Raw genomic sequence first — 20,287 nt, 5'->3', positions numbered from 1 at the left:
CCCAGCTATGGCCCCCACAATTTATTTTGAGAGAGCATCTGGGTTAATTAGAGCCAGAACTTGGGACTTTGGCCCTGCTGTGAAAAAAAAGAAGAGTGCCTGTATTCTGGTGCTTGATAAAAAGCTGTAGAAATATGAAGACCATGTATCAGGAGAAGTGTTTCTGCTTAGCTGTTGCCATGAAATGGCTTCAATACAGACCAAGTTGGCTCTGCCTTCAGTGCTAGAGATTTGGCCATATTGCACCTGTACCTCAAGATCTCAAGCTTTTCTCAGGATGCAGCAGCATCTCCCTTATAAGAGAGAACTTGAGTGACAGGTTGAAATTTGCTCATGAGACCTAAAGAGATTCCATTTTTTCCTCTTTGTAATGTTAGGGAAATCAGCAAGGATAGTTTAGCAATGTGTGGCATGTCTGTTATTAAAAAGCAATCAGTCACCCCAATTAACGCCTGCTTCACTGAATCCACAGGTGATCTTAAAGATGACTTAAATATACCTGAAAATTCAGGTACCAAATCTAAGGATTTCGGATTTTATTTCCCTACCCTGGCAAGTTAGTATTACTTTCTTCCAGAAATTGCCAGCTTTTAGAATTCGTAAGTCTTATCTGGAATATTAAAAATACAGATTTCTGCACACAATTCTCAATTCCAAGAAGGCTCAGGAATTCATATTTTAAAAAATAAATTCGGGTGATTCCGATTTGGATGACTTGTACCTCTACTTGAAGAAATACTGCCTGATACTACATCTAAATTCTTTATTGGTGCCTGGAAGACTCAGTTGGGGACCAGCTATTTTGCATTGTCTCCAACTCACTCTTCTACCCTGCCATCAGGAATTCTGCAGCTGACTCCAGATTCTCTCCTCCCTTTAACTCACAAATAAACTTTGTCAGAGCAGAAAGTGTTGGCCTCAAAGATATTCCAACTATAAGAGGCCTTAGAAATGATGTCATTGAGCTGTTACGACACCAGCACAGACACTGTGCTCTAGTCCTGCCTTTTCTCCACTGGATGTGCAGGCCTTACACCTTGTCACCTCCAGGAGATTTGCAGGTCCCTCAAGATCACCTGTTCCAAAGCCTATTTCCCCATGTCAGCCCCTTCCCAGGCTATTTCTGGAGAAGAACCCAGGTGTGTGGGCCCCACAATCATTCTCTCCCTGTTCTATGGCTGAGGCAATCTGTGTTCAGGTTCCTAATTTCTAGAGTCAGATTCAGTTTTAGAATGAGATTTGCACATCCCACCTGCCCCACCAAGTAGAGTTATTATATGGACAATTACATCTCATATGACTGTTTATGCCAAGCATTTAATCATAAGGCAAAGACTAGAGGATCCATTTGATTCTAATCGCATTGAGTAAGGCCTTAAACCGTACAAGGCATCTTGCTACACAGAGCAAGGGGTGTGAAGAAGACCCAAGGTGTTGATGCTGTTATTATAATTTGCTTTGTTTTACTAGTGAATTGAGTGGAGGGCACTAATGAAAGTAGGGAAATCGACCCTCAAATCCATATTTACCCAGGCTGCGTGTAGTGGCTCACACCTGTAATCCCAGCACTTTGAGACGCCGAGGTGGGCAGATCACAGGGTCAGGAGATCAAGACCATCCTGGCTAACATGGTGAAAGCCTGTCTCTACTAAAAATACAAAACATTAGCTGGGCGTGGTGCAGGCACCTGTAGTCCCAGCTACTCAGAAGGCTGAGGCAGGAGAATTGCTTGAACCCACGAGGCATAGGTTGCAGTAAGCCAGGATTGTGCCACTGCACTGCAATCTGGGCAATAGAGCGAGACTCTTGTCTTAAAAAAAAAAAATCCATGTTTACCCAAGAAAACATGCTGTCTTGAGGCTGCTCATCCCATCTCATTGGAAGCTCAGGTGATTTTATGTATACAATAAAGAAACTTAAAGAAGTTTCCTTGACTCACCTGTGCAGTTCACAACATTTTCCAGTACTTATCACCTGGTCTCTGGTCTTACCATTCATCAGATGAAATGAATAGCAGCCTAGTCTAGTGGTTACAAATACAGACTTTGGTAGCAGATGGCTGGGATTCGAGTCCTTGGCTCCAACAGCTTTCAGCTCTGTGGTTTTAGGCAAAGTGCTGACTCTACGAGTTTACACCACAGCAGATATTGATTGAACAATCACATGTAAGTGGTGAAATCACAGTTGGGATAAATCTTAAGGAGGAAAGATACTCAGGGCTGTGAAAGCATGTGAAAAGAGATTTTTCCAGGTCAAAGAGTCAGATTAGAACTGGGATGGAGTTAACGATGCAAAGGAGTGGGGTTGGCATCAGATGGTTCCAGTTAGGGAAACAGCATGCACCCTGTGTAGCGGTCAGTATTGTTGCAGTAACAAATGATCTCCAAATCTCAGTAATTTCTACCACAAGGTTTATTAAAGGGAGGCTGTGCATTGATTGAAACTCTCTTGGGCTGCAGCAGTTTCTCATTCAGGGACTCAAGCTGAAGGAACAGCTTCATAAGTGAGATATGCTGTTCTCATAGCAGAAAGAAAGACCAGAGGCAATGTGGACATTTGTTCTCCTCTTAAAGTTTCTACTTGGATGTGGCCTCTTTCGTGTCTGTTTTTGTTTCTTTGGTCAAAGCCCAAGGCCAATGGGACAGGGATGTATGGGCCTCCCACTGGGGACAAGGAAAGCTACATGGGAGTGGGCAGAAATGCAATCCTCTTACAGGGAAAGGTGGGTGGTGTCAGGTTTTATGTAACTGAGGTCTGAGGGGAGTTGGTGTGGTGAGTGGTGAGTGGCTGGACAAACACTCCAGGAATCGTTGATAGTTCTGACATGGCTTTACTCTCTAAGTGCGAGTGAGTCGGGCACGAGCGAGCCTGGGGATGAGCCATATGCACAGCATTAGAGGGATAATTATACCTTTTAAAGACAATAGTGGCTCGAGCCAAGCAGGAGCTCACATGTGATCACCTAATGAACTTCACATGGTGTGGATACAGGGTTGTGCGTCTGTGCTCCAAACCCACTGAGTTATGCTGCTCCGAAGGCTGCCTCAGCCTACTCCTGACTAAAGTGCAGCCATTTCCCTTACCCTCCACTTCCCAGGCCAAGGGTGTCCTCCAGTAGAGACACGTACCCATAAGGTAGAGCCCTGAATCTATAACCCACAACAATACAGAGAGCAACAGCTACTAGGATCCCAGTTATGCTATTTATAACTATTAGGGCTCAGCATAGGCCAGAGTCTAGGGATGCCCACCATCTTTGCAGGGGGTCATCAGTAAGGCTCTCTACAACCTTAATCTCCTGAGACCGCTTGCAGGGCTACTGTTATGTTCTGCCGATCATCAGGGATATAGGTGAAACACTGTGTTCCTAAAAGGCACAGGTGCCTCCTTGGGCAGCAGTTACCATGTGTAAGGCCATTTGATTTTGCAACACTGCCTTTCTGATCAACCACATCCATTAATAGAAGGAGGGCCCCTCAGGTGTAAAGCAGAGCCTGAGCGGTGTCCTCTCGAAAAGCAGCAATTTGTGCTTCTACGGTTATGACACCTGCTCCAGGGATAGTCACTGCCAAGGGGGCTCGTCACATTCACAAAAATCAAGAGCTTAGTGCCTCCCAGTTATGCAGGCATCCAGGAAAACTGGGGAGAACAGTGGCAGGTACATAAGGCCAACCACAGGTACAATGTCCAGGCCAGTCTGCTGGTAGGTAAGGCCACCCAATGACCCATAAACTCCCAGGGGCCACAAAATCCATCAGGGCCTGATTTTGGTAGGGCCGCTTATTCTATCATACCTTCGGTGTGGTGACATGTGTTATGTTTACACAGGTCGTGATGGGTACCCATCCCACAGTGGTGTTACCCCAGTGTTGCTCTGTGCACTGTGGTGCCTAGGCTTGATATCTTCAAGACACCCAAAATACGTGGTCTGAGAGCTGACAGCATCCCTGCTACCTAGAAGCTTATTAGAAATACAAACTTTCTAGCCCTATTCCATACTTATTTCAGCAGATACTCTGGGTGCTGGGGCCATCAATCTTTATTTTAACAAGCCTTGTAGGTGAGCATTATGTGCAAGGTTGAAAAGCACTGGTTTAAAGGAACCTTTTCAGAAGAGGTATCTGCTCCTACTGCCTTTTTGTCTCCACTTCATATGGGATGTTCTTTGGTATGTAAGTTATTATAATCATGCATATTTTAAGATTAAACTATGTTAAATCCTAGGTATGGTTTTGAGAAAAGCAAATAGCTGGAAGCCTATTAGGTCCCCAACATGCATTATATCATTTAACCTAACAACACAGACTGTTATCCTCATTTTACAGTAGAGGAGAGTGACTCATAAAATATAAAAAACTAATGTGAGATAATACAGCTGATAAGGAGCAGACCTGAGGTTTAATTCAAGATCTCTGAGGCATTAATGCTTGCATTCTTCCCCATTCTTCTGCAGATTCTTCAGGTCCTGACTTTTGTTTTAACGGGCTGCACAAGGACTTTCCTAAGTGAGTTTTAAGGAGGCAACTACATGGTTTTCATATCTTCTTGCATCACCAATAGCATCATCTTTGGACCCACAGAACCTTGAGAGTTGAGCATTTTCCTGACTACACCACACAGAGCTGGCTTGGAAAGATTCACTGGAACTTACAGGCTGAGAGAAGCCTGATTATCATGGGATCATCCCTCCTAACTATCTATCAAGCAGTTCCTGAAAACCATGTGTTTTCTTTATTCTGTTCCAATAGCCAAAATAAGTCATATTTCATGGACTGGAGGAAACCAGAGTAAGCTCAGTGGAAGAATATTCATTGAGAATATGTGAAAATCTGTGCTGAAGGCAGATCTGTGCTTTCTTTGAAACTAGAGTTATCGGGGAACTCATGCTTAGTTGGCCTTGAGCAAAGTAGGCAACATTACTCATTCATTTATTCACTCACCCTCTATGTCCATTTTGAATCCACAGTCACATGAATCCAAACACACAACAGGCGATTTGAACATAGCAAGACTAGTGCTGTGACAAGCGAAGGCAAGATGCTGTGGAAACACAAGAGGCAATCGGCCAAAACCTGGGAGGTGAGGAAAGCTTTCTGAATGAAGCATGTGGTATCTAGGCTGGTACCTGAGGATGTTAAAGGCACTGCCAGCTGGAGAGTGGTCAAGGAGAGACCTGTGGGAAGAGGAGAGGGGTTTCTCAGCAGAAGGAGCAGCATGTAGAGAACAGACTGTAGAGAGTCAGGTGATCTAGGCCTTGTAACTGTGCCCCCACCTACCTCTGCTTTCGGGGGAATCCAAACTTAAGATGGAGATGAAATATGAACTTTAGTCCAGGCATTCACAGTCTTGGCTTTCTTATTATTTTTGTTTATCATCATCATCATTATTGTCACTTTACAATTTTATTATTAATATCGCTAATAGGATTGCAGGCTATATTAATGTAGCTATGTGCTCAGAATAAAGAAAGGAGAATCCTATTTCCCTCCTCTCATATTAGATACATCTGGGGTTCACTTGTGATGGTCCCACTTAAAGGGGATAAATTGCAGTGTGTTCAGAGATAGAAAATGGAAAACGTCCCATATGAGGAATATCTAAAAGAACTTTTCATCTTCCTTTAGGAGAGACAGAAGAGATGCCTTTCAGTTGTTAAATGCTATTATGGAGAGAGGGCTTTCCTGACATTCAACTGAAGGCTCTCACATGAAACTCTCATAACACTCTAAACCATCAGCTTCACTGGGGGAAGGACCAAGTTGTCCTCCTTCTGCTTCCTAGTGCTTAGCACAGTGCCAGGTACCCAATAAGTGCTCAAAAAATGTTTATTGAGTGAATAACTGAGACAGAGTACCATATTAAGTACAATCTCTGCTAGGTTTTTGCAAGCTCTGTATTATTCCCATCAATTCTGAAGGCCAGAGTCCATTTGCATTCCCTCTCAATCAGAAATTTGTGCCTGTTTGAAAGCTCCAAAGTACATCACATCATTGTAGTTGGCTCCATGGTCTATCTATAGATAAATCCTTTTAGAGAACTTTACCTGCAGATATGATGCAGTATTTAATGGTTCAGTAGGACAGCTTGGAGAGTTTATTTTTCACAATATGGTTTATGCATCATAAACCAAAATATGTAATTGGAATCAATGATGAGAAAGTGACACTACATTTTTCAGATCCAAAGGCCTGGGAACTGAACCCTCTGCCTAATCTACTGCCAAACGCCCTGAGAATGCACAGGAGGAAAATAAATATGAATGTAAATTTTAACCAGGGAGTTGACAGGTCCAAAGCACTCCAAGTAGTTTTCTGAACTCCTCGAGCATCAGATCATCTCTCCAAAAGGACACTAGAGACCATTTCGCCTAAAATCTTTTATGTTTTATATGGGACAACCTGGGCTCCCAAAAGTGACTTCCAGGCTTCCAGATTAAAGCATCCTATAAGTGGCAGAGCAAGTGTCCTTACTTAAAGACCTGCTTTTGAGCCTTTCTGCTACTTTCTTCTTCCTGTGTTCAGCTAAGTATTCTTCCTCCAAAAATCAAAGATGAGCTATAATATTAAGCAATCTTTCTTCAACTCCTCCCACCTAGAAGCATGTTCTCTGCAGTCACCTCTTTTTATAATCAGCCCATAGCAGACTTTCTCTGCCTGTTACTTCCCCTTTGGGTTTTCTCTTTAGCCAAAATGGCCTATTTAAGTTGCAACATTCATTCACATCTTGGAATTCTGGCAACCTACAGAAAAATGACAGATGCAGGAAAAGCAAGTGGAGGAGGGCAACGTGAAGATCTGAGCTTTCAAAGAATAAAGAAACAGCTTCAATGACTTGTTCATATTTCTAAGATTAATGTATTTAAATACGTAAAATACAAGCTCATCTGAAGCAGCTGCTCATTTGTGAGGCTTCTGGCACCAGTTGCCTAGGCGTGACTTTTTGAAAATCAAATGATTGATGTTCTCTTTAATCTTGACTTTTCGTGTTTTTTGTGTGTGGATGTTTGTTTGCAACTAGATCTTAAAGCAAGTTGCAGGCTGAGAGATTTGACGGGCACTAGAAAACTTCTTCACTCTAGGTATCTCTCCATTTGGCCTATTAAACAGTCTTTCCATTGGTCTATTAGACACAGAATCTTTTCATAAAGGCGTTGTGTCTCCAGGGGACTCTTATGACATAGATAGTACTAGCACACCAAAGGTATGACGGGTCATTAGCTATTGGATCATGGGTTGATTTATCAGGAAAGCAATTTTCACCCTGAAAATCTAAAAATATAATTTCTTACATAAATGAGAACTAAAACAGGTAAGTTTTGACACATCGACATTTGCAAAATGTCATGTCTAGAGGGAAAGAAGTAGGCAGAATGAAGAGATTTGGGTGAGAAGATTAAGTAATAAGAGTAGCTATAGGTGGGCGGATCACAAGTTCAGGAGTTTGAAACCAGCCTGGTCAAAACAGTGAAACCCCATCTCTACTAAAAATACAAAAATTTGCCAGGCATGGTGGCATGCACCTGTAGTCCCAGCTACTTGGAAGGCTGAGGCAGGAGAACTGCCTGAACTTGAGAGGCAGAGGTTGCAGTGAGCCAAGATTGTACCACTGCACTCCAGCTTGGACGACAAAGTGAGATTTCATCTCAACCGTCTCAAAAAACAAAACAAAACAAAAAAACAAACAAAAAAAACCAAAAGAGTAGCTATGATGGTACTTAATTAAAACAAATTTCTTCCTCATTTTGCACAGAGCAAGACTTCATGGAAAAGAATCCTGACTCTGAGAATACGAATTTACTTACCTATTTTCTTTTTTACTACTTTGTGGATGCTTACTATACAAAAGGCTTAGTGGGCAAGGTGAGGGAAGAATACAAAGAGAGGTACAACGTTTGGTCTCAATCTTGGTTGAATTCGTAATATAGAAATGGGGGATGCAAAATTGGGCATAGTTAAATATGAGATCAGGAAGACACATGTTAAAAATGAGGGCAGAAAGGAGAATAATTGATAAATCCTAATAATGTCAACTTTCTGTTTTTGAGGCATCTTTGTGTTGCCTCTGTGATTCTACTTTTGTTTGGGTAGAAAGGTATTCTTCCTTTAAAGAAAAGATAAAGTTTGGATTGAACACAAACAAATATTTGTCTCAGTTATGCTAGAAGATATTTTTTCTTAAATGTGAGGCCATTCTCAACTCACCTTCTCTATACTACCCCATCAGTGACTCCCTTTAGCTGATACTCTGGAAGAAGATTTTGTTACCTCCACCATTTCCTATTTTCTTAGGTGATTGCTCTTTCATTAGATTTTATCCTTTTGGTGGGAAGGGCAACTAATACTTTTCTGTATTAGTCCCAAATGCAAACAGCACAACTAAATTTACTATAACCAGGTTCCAGAATTCAGATTTTTAACCACTTTACTACACTTGCTCCCAAAAAAGCTTCAGATGAAAACATCTAATTTCAGAAGTTGTCAGGTAAATTTTAATGAATCACAGTATCTTCTGAGAAAAATTTATCCATCAATTCTTGTCTCAGTCTACTGATTTAGCTTCCTTTTATCAATTTGAGTCCTTGGCCAAATTATGGAAGTTTGGAGGTGGTGTTGGGTTGCAAGGTATCTTTTATCTTAGCTCTCTGAGCTCTGGTATTTGGAAGAGATTTCATCCAGCTTCAAGGTTTTCTGGACAAGTCTGTTTCTAAAAATAAGTACTTGCTTATTGCAAATTAGGACAATGTAGGGCAGGACATAAGCACCGTCTACATAGATTAATCCTTAGTGGATCTCTTGTTTTCTTTCAGGTTGTCTTTTGCTCTCCCAACTCACTTATCATTTGGCTATTTTATTTTTCTTTCCCTCCCAGATCTATTTAAGAAATTGACATGAGCTTTCTGGGCATTAAGCTCAGGGTTTCTAGGGTTTGGTTTGCTATCTCATAGGTCATCCTAGATCACATTGGATTTGAACACATTGATTGCTATTACATTCATTAGTGGAAAAATCCACTTCAGCTTAGAAGATTAACTTGCCTCTAAGGAGAGTAGGTGAAAGGGGCTGTCCCATGAGTTAAAAGTGCTATTATGCTTTATAAAAGATGAGGAATGAAGACATATCTTGCTAGGTTGCCATGGAAGAGCTTGGGCCTCATACTTGCTTTACAATAGAATCTTGTGTTTCATTTGAATGTGATTCAATTATGGTGCTTGAATATTAAAATTTTATTCCCAAATCTTCTGACAAACCACAAATAATACTAGTAAATATCTATGGATCATGTTCTTTTGTTTCCCAGAAAAGTATAAAGAGTAGAGAAAACTCTATAGGGTCAGAGCTTCGGGTGTGGCAGAGGATAAGACTGAATATCTGCAGAGTTAAGCCAGCAACAAATTTGGGTTTACATTTGTGAAGCTTGGTCACAAAATAACCTCAATAACTTTCAGAGATAAATGATGCTGGGAAAGGATGAAACCAAGCTTTCTGGCCCCAATTCAAGCACATGTTGAGTACTGATAGCAAATGGTACCTCACATAATAGCTAGCATTTTGTAAAGGGCTTTAGAGTGTACCAATCAGTAACGCATCTATTGTTTTTACCTGGTCCTATGAGATGGCTGAACCATTATCCCTAGTTCCAAGACAGGAGTCTAATTGTTTTTTTTTTTTTTTTTCTTATTTTTGAGACGGAATCTCACTGTATCACCCAGGCTGCAGTAAGTGGCGTGATCTCGGCTCACTGCAACCTCTGCCTCCCAGGTTCAAGTGATTCTCTTGTTTCAGCCTCCTGAGTAGCTGTGACTATAGGCACGTGCCACCACACCTGGCTAATTTTTGTATTTTTAGTAGAGATGGGGTTTCACCATGTTGGTCAGCCTGGTCTTGAATTCCTGACCTCATGATCCACCCGCTTTGGTCTCCCAAAGTGCTGGGATTACAGGAAAGGGTCACTGCAACTGGCTGAGACTTTTTTTTTTTTAAATTTTAATGACTTACTTATTGGTACAAGGCTAATAACTCAAAAAATTGGGGCTGAATCCATGTCCATTAACTTCTGATCCAGAATCCTCTCAGATAAATCTAATCATACAGGTACATCTAATCATTCAGGTTTTAGCTTAGGATACTGCTTTCTCTGGTAGACATTTTTTCCCCCGACCTAAATCTGTATTAGGTACATATCTCTGTGCTCCAAAAAGTACTGTATAATATACCCTATAATATATATAGCCTAGTTTGCATTGCATTGTAATGATCTATTTCTTTGACTTTATTTTCCACTGAACTGTGATCTCCACGAGGTAAGTGCCTAGTTTACCATGGTAACACCAACACATGAGGCCTGGAACATGGTAGATGTTCTTCTGTAAGTATTTGCTGAAGTGAACTGAATCCCAACATTTATTTTGTCAAAGTCAGGAAGACAGCAAGAGGCCTGCCATTTAGACTGAGAAGATCCAAGTTTGATTAAGATGTATGTTCTCAAAGAATGTCAAGTCTCTGGTACTGCCATCTTGAAAAAAACCTCATTATAGATGCCTCAGAGGGGACTCAAAAGTTCTTCCTAACACAGACCACAGTTCTTCTTTGGGAATTGATCTGTTTATGTCTGTTAAAAGGTGTTTCTGCCCAATCGCTAATTGAAACTGGTAAAGAAATAAAGGATCCCAAAATGTCTTTCAGCACACAAAACCCTTCCTGTTGCTCCCTCATCATTGACCACAACCCTAAAGAAGAGGGGGTGCATGTACTTGATTCACTGGAGAAGCTATATCTTTTCCCCAAAACAGCCCGCCTGCCAGGCAGATAATTGTGGTGATGAGATTGGCAGAAATGCCAGATGATGTCTCATCATCCCCAATAGAAAAGGAACAAACATTAAGCAGAGAAAAACAATATAAATGTCCATTTAAAAGCCATAACCTGGGTGATCCAAAATTGGAAGTGGGATGTAGGACCTCATTCCCCTTTGAAATTTGTAAATTCTACCCCATTTCTGTAAGATTTTCCAATGCAGCCAGCACAGCTAGATTTGGCTACACTCCCAGATGCAATGCAGAGTCCATCTGTTTGGTCCCTCTGTCTGGGATGGGTTTGGAAAATGAGTTGTGTGCATGGGACAATTTCCAGTTAAATGTGGACCTTCTAAAGGTATTAAAAATGTGGTTATGAGTCCTGAATTAATGAGACCTAGGAGCCAGCAATTCCCACTCTGGGTTCGTTCCCTGAATTTTTTAGTTATACACAGCACTCCTTCACTCCCTTCTTTTTCTTCCTGTCTGTAAGTCTTCATTGAGTTTCCTCTACATGTCAGGTACTGTTCTAAGAGCTCAGACTGTGGTAATGGACAAGTGACATTGTGCATCTTAAATTTTAGTTGTAGGGATAATAATAAGTAAACAAACACCACAAATGTAGATAGTGACACATATTACGAAAAGATAGACAAAATCGTAATATGATAGTGACTGGGAAATAGAGGCCTACTTTCTGTTGAGTGTACAGGAATAACTTATCCATGGGAGAAACACTTGAACCAAGACCTCAATAAGAAAAATATTGCCATATTACAGTCTGGGAGAGGGAGGGAAAGGGAGAGTTTTCCAGGCAGAGGAAAATTCTGAGATAAATGTCCCCAATTAACCAGATTTTTTAGTGGAATAAGAAGTAAGCATCTTTGAGCAAGATGCCCCGTGGTGAAGAATATTACAGATAGAAAGTCGAGGAGGAGACAGGATAGCAGACCATGGAGAGATTCTGGAGGCCATGAAGAATAAGACTTCAGAGTATCACATTTTACCAACACAATAACTGATGATATAGGTGCTAATGTATCTCTATAGGTAGAAGGGGGAAAAGTGAAACTTAGAGAAGTGAAATAGCATAACCAATGTCACCTTGCTGTCAAGTGGCAGAGTACAGATTTGAAACCAGGCAACCCAGCTGCAGAGCTTGCCCTACTAATTCCAACATAATTCCAGACATTATCAGCAGCATCTTGGAGTCATACCCTTCCATCTTTCCAACCACTCAATTGATCCATGTTCCCATCTGCAACACAGAACACTGGGTACCAGCATGGATGTGAGAGTTAGAGCCAAATAAGCTCAGCAAAAAAGATCAACTCTGCCTTGACTGCTGTGCAATCTGGAAAATTCACCTAATTTCCTATGCCTTCAGTTTTCTCATTTGCAAAATGAGACTAATAACAGTACTTTCCTCCCACATCTTAAAGTATTATGAGAATAAAGTGAGATCATACCTACCCATGGTAAGTACTCAGTGAGTTCTTAACTACTAACCAAACCAAATCAAGCACCCACCACATATACTCATTTACCACAACCCATCTGTTTCTCCTTTGCTCTTTCTCAATGTTAAATGGGTTGCAGACCACTACTACTATCATCTAGACCTCCAGAGATATCTGGAGACAGGATCCAGAAAGTTACATTTTAACACACTACTCTACTGATTCTGATGCAAACCAGAGTTCCCAGATTAACAGACCATAAGCCAAGAAACAGGATCTCTGTACATCTCAGTGACAGCCTTGGAAATTGCAACTATGTTTTCAAATATATACAATGTTAGTTTTAAATGTGATCTTGGGTCTCTTGCATGCCATTTTGATGGTATTACAGCCAGAGTTTTGGTAGCTCATGAATTCTGACCTGCTACTGCACAAGGTCCATGTTTCCTTGCTCTCACAATATTTCTGTTTGAATTTCATCCAAGAAATAATAGCCAAATGGCATTTAAAGTACAATGAATAATAATTTTCAGTGCACAATTATGGTAAAGCCTAATTTGATGCACCTGTTTAGGCTCAAGTATTAATATTTAATTCAAATTTAATTAATATTTAATTATTCAATCTATGTTGACATCTCAACTTGGATCTTCAATAGGAATTTTAAATTTAATAAACAAAACTAAATTCATTATCTTTCTTCTAGATCTGCTCCTTCAATAATCAATAACCTTTCCCATTTAGGAAAAAGCATATCTATCCTTCTAGCTGCTAACACTAAAAACTTAAAGGAATCAGTTTGTCTTCTCATTTTCTCATGACCCATGTCAGCAAAATATGTTGGCTATGTTTTTAAAGCATTTCCAAGATACGACTTCTCAATGCCACCAGCCTGGACTGAACTATCATCATCCCTTGCCTAAGGTATTGCAAGAGACACTTAATTGGTTTCTTTGCTTCTGCCCTCACAGTCCAAAAGTTCATTTTCAACAGACCATCTAGAGAATTCTTTGGAAACCTAAGTCCAATTAGATTATCTATGGTAGGCTGAACAATGCCCACTAAAATATGTCCATATCCTAATGCCTGAAACCTATGATTTTCACCTTACATGGCAAAAGAGGCTTTGTAGAAATAAGTAGGTTAAGAATTAAAAAGAATTTTTTTAGAGACAAGGTCTTGCTCTGTCACCTAGGCTGGAGTGCAGTGGCATGATCATAGCTCATTGTGACCTCCAGCTCCTGGGCTCAAAGGATCCTCCACTTGAGTCACCAGGACTACAGGCACATACCAGCATACTTAGTTAATTTTTTAATCTTTATTTTTTGTACATTCAAGGTCTCTTTATGCTGCCTAAGCTGGTCTTGAACTCCTGGCCTCAAGTAATCCTCCTGCCTCGGCCTCCCAAAGTGCTGGGATTACAGTGGTGAGCCACTGCACCCAGCCAACAAGTTAAGAATCTTGAGATGGTGTTATTGGCCTGGATTATCTGTGTATATCTGATGTAATCACAGAAGTGTTAATAAGAGGGATGCTGGAGGAGTCAGAGTCAGAGGAAAAAGTGCTGTGATGAAGGCAGGGACTGGAGTGACACACTTTGGAGATAGAAGCAGGGGCAAAAAGCAAAGGAAAATGGGTAGTCAACAACCCCTGAGGAAGGCGAGGAATCAGAAGATTCTCTTCTCAGAGCCTCTGGAAAGAACCAGGCTTGCTTACACCTTAATCTCAGCCCAGTGAAACTGATTTGAGACTTCTGACTTTCAGAACTGTAGCAGAATTGACTTGTGGTATTTTAAACTGCTAACCATGTGGTAATTTGTGACAAATTTGAAAGACCGTCAGTAGGAAACTAAGATAACCTGAACTGTCTCTGCTTTTTCCCTCTTGCCCTGTGTAAAATCCAAAGCCATCATAGTGACCCAGAAGTCCCATGCAATTTGCTGCCCTCTGTGCGTCTGGTGACTCTGATGTCCCATCCTGTCACTCTTTCCTTCGCTCACTCTGTCCAGGCCACTCAGCCTCCTTACTGCTCACAGACACACAGCAATGCCTCCTGCTCTTTGCCTTTGCTTTTTTCCATACCTGGATTGCCCTTGTCCCCAGATAGTCACAAGACCGGATCCTGGCTTTCTCAGGTACGATTTGACTGTCATTTTCTCAGTGAGGGCTTTCCTGACCATGCAACTTGAAATCAGAACGCATCATCTCCTTTCCTTCCCTGAATTCCATGGTCCACTTGCCTGCCTTATTTTGTTCCAAAGCACTTACCATCATTTGATGAACTCTAGGTTTTGCTTAGTTACTGACCAGAATGAATATATATGTGTGTTGGATGGATATTTACCACCTACAATGATATCTACACATAGTGGGTGCTCAAAATATTTTTGTTAATTAGAAGTAATTGAAAGTGAGTAAGACATTAAGTCAGTGCAACATCCAGAGTGATTTAGCATGCAGGCAGAGTAATGGCAGGGCTCCAAGGAAAACCCTGACTCAGCTAGGTGAACATTTCTTGAAGTTTCAGAGCAAGAGAGGCATCTGACAAGTTCTGCCAAGGGCAAATCCTGATTTGACTTACTGACCAAGCTGTGTGTAGTGTAGGCATGTAGAGAGGAGCAGAAGATGAATTAAGGCTTTTTAATGCAGGGGCCCTACCCATTAATACTCATGTTGCAATAAATTCTTGATCTCCAACCAGTTATGTTAGTAATTTTACCCTCTCTCTTTGAAAGGAGGCCTAGGAAAGGAATGGATTTTAAAAAAGGCTAAAATGTCTTCCCCCTCTATAGAGTTATGTCTGTATGTCTGTTTGTTTTTAGAGGCAGAGTCTTGCTCTGTCACCAAGGCTGTAGTGCAGTGGTGTGATTATAGCTCATTGTAACCTCGAGCTCCTGGGCTCTCCAGCATAGCTAGAACTACAGGCACATGCCATCATGCCAGGCTAATTAGAGAAATAATTTGGAGACAGAGTCTTGCTATGTTGTCCAGGTTGGTCTTGAATTCATGACCTAAAGCCATCATCCTACATAATTTGTATTATAGGCATGAGTCACTACACCCAGCCCTAGAGTTGTTTTTAAACTCTTCAGAAAGTCTCAAGAAAGTGATTTAAAGAGAAGCCCATATATTTTGAGACTTTCTCTCAATGACAGATGACAATCTGTGAGCAAAGTTTGGCTTTCTTTCCAGCATAAGGATGTGTTCCATGCAAATTAAAAGCTCCTCAGCAGTCATCCATTAGTGATGCCACAATGTACTAAATTACACACACAAACCCTGCACCATGCAAATACAAGGGAAATTGACTCATTTGGCATCCAAACTATAGATAGGATTCAAAGAAAAGGCCTGGCTTAGCAGCTGCAGGAATGGCAAAAAGACTAGCGTTACCTGTCAGTTCTAAAGTAACTGCCTGAGGTTCTGAGATCTCACATCTGGAAGCGGCAGAAGAAAGCGCTATTGTACACAATTAGCAATGCTGGCTTTGGGTTTAAGAAAGCCACATGTGTCTCAATCTTGGCTGCTTTGAGTTAGAGATTTTTAGAGATTAAGAGATTAACTTTAGAAATTAAGATTAGCTAATCAAACTAATGGGAAGGCAAGGCACTATCTATTTTATATTCCTTCTTTTCCCTGGGTTGTTACCTTGCCTGGTATCCTACTTTAGCAATGGACAGAGCAAGGGAGAAACAGGTGAAAAGATCTAGTTGAAGCTGTAAAGTTAGTGTAAAAAATAGCAAAAGTCCTCAGATTGACAGCAACTTTGGTTTATCATTAAGCAACTGCATGTGACACATTGAAGGAGAGGCACTCACAGAACAGTGCTTTGAGGGTGTGGAGTCTTCCATGGGTGAACAAAAACCTATTTTCTTCATCCTGATCTATCATTTCTCACCATGTGAACTATTTACCAGAAAACTAGCTGTCTAGTTATCAAATATATGATGGTTACTAATAAGACAAGAAGACAAAACTGAAAGATAAAAAATCAGGCATTCAGAAAAGCTCTCCTCCCCTAATCTTCTCCATTATTGTAAAATGTATTGCTCAATCTGCCCTGCTCTTGAGATTGGCTTTGATTCAGCCTCCTTTGGAGATCTGCTAATCATGTCACAAATATGGGTTTAATGTGTAGCAGATGAGGGTTTTTTCAAAACACATGTTCAGTGAAGAGGGGGGCCACAGCTTAAGTGAAATCAACCCAGGTTCTTGGCCTGGCTCAAACCAAAGGACCTGGGAGGAAGAATATCTGCAAGGTCACATAAATATACCTGGTAATAATCTTACACCTTCTCCTCAATGTGCAGGTAGGTCTTCAGAGGTCCCTTGCCATGGGGCCCTTTGCCAGGTACTTCTGTGATCTGTTGGAGCTTTGGTCTGTTATGGCATTCTCAAGTATTTTTCTAAAATCCTCCTCCATCATCTCTCTGCTCTGAAATAATATTGTGGATAATCTTGGCACCTTGTCCCATACAATGCTGCTTTTGGAGTTGCAAAGCTTCTGGTGGTAGAATTTTTTCCTGCAGTGCTTAACCTGGTTGGTGGGGTACTATATGCCAGGTGATGCTAGGTAGAACAGATGGCCTCCTTTTCTGCCTGCCTCCTATTTCAATTCAGGTTCTTCTCTGACGTCATGTAAAGCCACTCCTAAGCAATAATCTTTACTTACATTTATTGTTCCTCACTCTGATTTCCCCTGAAAACAATTACATGTAATTTTAAAAATTTAAATGTGTTTCTTTTATAAATTGAAGGGTACACATAGTAAAATAAATTCTAAAACTGCACAGAAAATCAAGAAGTAGTGAGAAATAATATTTTCTCTCTACCTCTTCTATTGTGTCTCTTGTAAAAGGTAGGCAACACTGATAAACTTTACTACATACCAATGAAAGTAAATTTCTACCTCTTTCTATCTCTATCTTCATCTTTATCTACCTCTCTGTATCCGTCAATCCTATGTATAATTCCTATAACTGAGATAACACTGTACTCAGTTATACTCTACAACCAGCTTTTTATTAATAATATGTCAAAGAGAGAGTATCATATAATCCCATATATTCTTTTAACTCAGTCTTTTAAAACTATTTTTTGGGGTAGAGATGGGGGTCTCACTGTTGCCCAGGCAGGTCTCAAAATTCCGGCTTCAAGCAATCCTCCCCCCTCGGCCTCTCAAAGTGCTGGGATTATAGGTGTGATCTACCACACATGACCTAACCCAGTCTTTTTTATTGACAACATATTTTGCCATATGAATGTTCCAAAATGTATTTCATTAGGCCCCATGTATTTCATTAGGTTATTTCCAGTAAGCCTTATTACTTTTGCTGTTACAAACATTGCTGTGATGAGCATCCATGGGGCTGATGCACTTCTGCATAGACCTAATATTTTTTTTTAATAAGACTTTGCCCCTTTCCTTATGGCCTCCAGTACTCTTCTAGCATCTTACCTCATTTATTTTTATAGCATTGTTACGTGAGATTACTAATTTATTTCTACTTATTTCCTCTTGCCTCCAAGTGAGAGTATTCAGTGTCACAAAAATAGGCAATGTTGCCTTTTTAACCTCTGTATTACTAGCACTTAGAACAGTACATGACATGTAGTGGGTGTCTAATAAATATCTGTTAATGTTTTTATAAAAATGAACCTCAGTATATCTGATGGAATGAATTTGGCTGAATGTAACCCAAAACTACAATGCAAACCAGCTAAAGCAAAAGAAAATATATCTTACAAAGTCTGAGGTCTAGAGTTATAGCAGGCTCTAGGCATTTTTGACTGGCATCTTCACAATGCCATCAAGGACCCAAATTCTTTCCAACTTTTTATTTTGTCAATTTCAGCACAGGCTTCATTTTATGGAAGGTTACAAACTCAGTGATGGCTGTAGGATTTGCATGTCTCACCTCCAGACATGGTAATATCCAGAGAATGATGGCTCTCTCTTTCTGTGTTTCTTTTCTAGGAATAATAAATGTATTTGATAGAAGTCTCCAGAATACTTCTTAACGAAATGAGTCTTACATAAATTTCAGAATCAATCACTTGTGAAAAACAGAATTACCTGGCCTGGCCTAGCCTAGACTTAGAGTAGAATCAGTATTATGGAATCATCCATAAACATCCACACCCCTTGGGCTTTGGAGTTAAACTAACAGTCCTGGTACTCTGGAGTTCTGATACTGGCCATGGGTAAGATCTTAATTATACAGTGTAAATGGGACCAGAAAAGGAGGTGGAGGGTTGGAACTACTGGAGCTTTAAGAAGCTGAACTCTTGTAAAACATTTTTTGTGTTGTATACAGAAATACTTATCTTCAGATTCCCTTTATTTTAGTGATAATTTTACTAAGTATAGGTTTAGACTTAAATGTAACTAAAATTGGCAGCTTGCTCTAAGGTAACGTGTACTTTTCATTTGAATAGTAGCTCACAGATTCAGAGGTTGTCACAAGAAGACTTGAGGAATATTCTACAAGTATGCTGGTTACCTCAGGTCAGGGCAGCACAACTGGAAAACCAAGATCATACTGGGTCTACATCCTCGTATCACAGAACCACATCGTTTCCACTCTTACAAATTGAGTTGGAACCCCACTCCTCTCGTGCCTGGACCACTCCTGCCTGGTATCTCCGCCATCTCTCTTGCCTCCTGCCAGTTGCTTCTCCACATAGCAACCAAACAAACTTAAAAACAAAATCAGTCACGCTGTTCCCTGACACAGATCCTCACATGCTTTTTACCTGGCTAAGAGTAAACTGTGTTCTCCCTACCCATATTCCCTCAAGCTCTCCACCATGAAGTGATAGACCATCACTCTTTCCCTCAGGCACTGTGCCCTAACCCAATGGGATGCTCTTCCTTTTTCTTGAAGACACCAAGCAGTTGTCATTTCAAGGGCTTTGTGCCAGGCTTCCAGTTGTCAAACAATTGCTTCCTTCAGATTGTTCAGATCTCACCCCCAAAGTCACTGCCTCTGGGGGTCTTCCCTGAGCACTGTAGCTAATGTTAGTCTACTCCAACTCCTAGCAACTCTGTAGCTCATGTTTTCTTGTAATGCTTCATTTATGATAGAATGATACATATGATATCTTGTATATTTATTTATTTGCTTATTTATTTTCAGTCTCTTCCAACCCAAAGGTAAACTCTTCTAGGGTAGGGATCCTGTTTAGCACCTTATTCTCAGCACCTACGACAATGCTTGGCTTAATTTAGATATAAGCACTTAATTAATATTTGCTAACAACACTATCAAAGTCTGTTCTTTTAACCTCTTTTTGCATAAGAATTTCACATCATATGTTACATATGAAGACACGGAGACTTCACAGTGGCATGGTTAGTTTGGAGAACAGAAAAGAGGGCAGTTACTGACTTAAGACATTTTGTCAAATATGCAAAGTACTATAGTGTGGAAGAGTGACTCTAGGGTCAACAGGACCAGTAGGACGAAATTAGGGGACTGATACAGTTTAGGTCTCCACCCAATTGTCATGTCAAATTATAATCCCCAATGTTGGAGATGGGGCCTGCTAGGAGGTGATCAGATCATGAGGTGGTTTCTAATGGTTTAGCACCATCCCCCTAGTGCTTTTCTCCTGATAGAGTTCTCAAGATGATATGGTTGCTTTAAAAGTGTGTAGCACCTTCCCCCGCTTCCCCCACTCTCCTCCTGCTCTGACCATGTGAGATGTGCCTGCTTCCCTTTTGCCTTCTGCCATGATTGTAAGTTTCCCGAGGCCTCCTCAGCTATAATTCCCATACAGCCTGAAGAACCATGAGCCAATTAAATCTCTTTTTTAAAAAATAAATTACCCAGTATCAGGTATTTCTTTATAGCAAAGCAAGAATGAACTAATATGAGGACATTAACATATACTCACACAGCCCACAAAAGAGAATCCCAGAATTGCCAGATGCATTTCTCCCTCTTCTAAAGGAGTTACTCTTTCTTGCTAAGAGAGATGTCAAGTCAAACTGTAGAATAAATGGTTGGGAAAGGGAGGGCAATGGAAGTGA

This window comes from Saimiri boliviensis, chromosome 20 (genome assembly GCF_048565385.1).
Source record: "Saimiri boliviensis isolate mSaiBol1 chromosome 20, mSaiBol1.pri, whole genome shotgun sequence".
NCBI classification, from domain to species: Eukaryota; Metazoa; Chordata; class Mammalia; order Primates; family Cebidae; genus Saimiri; species Saimiri boliviensis.
The sequence above is the reverse complement of the archived record's forward strand: the minus strand, read 5'-3'. Positions refer to the sequence as shown.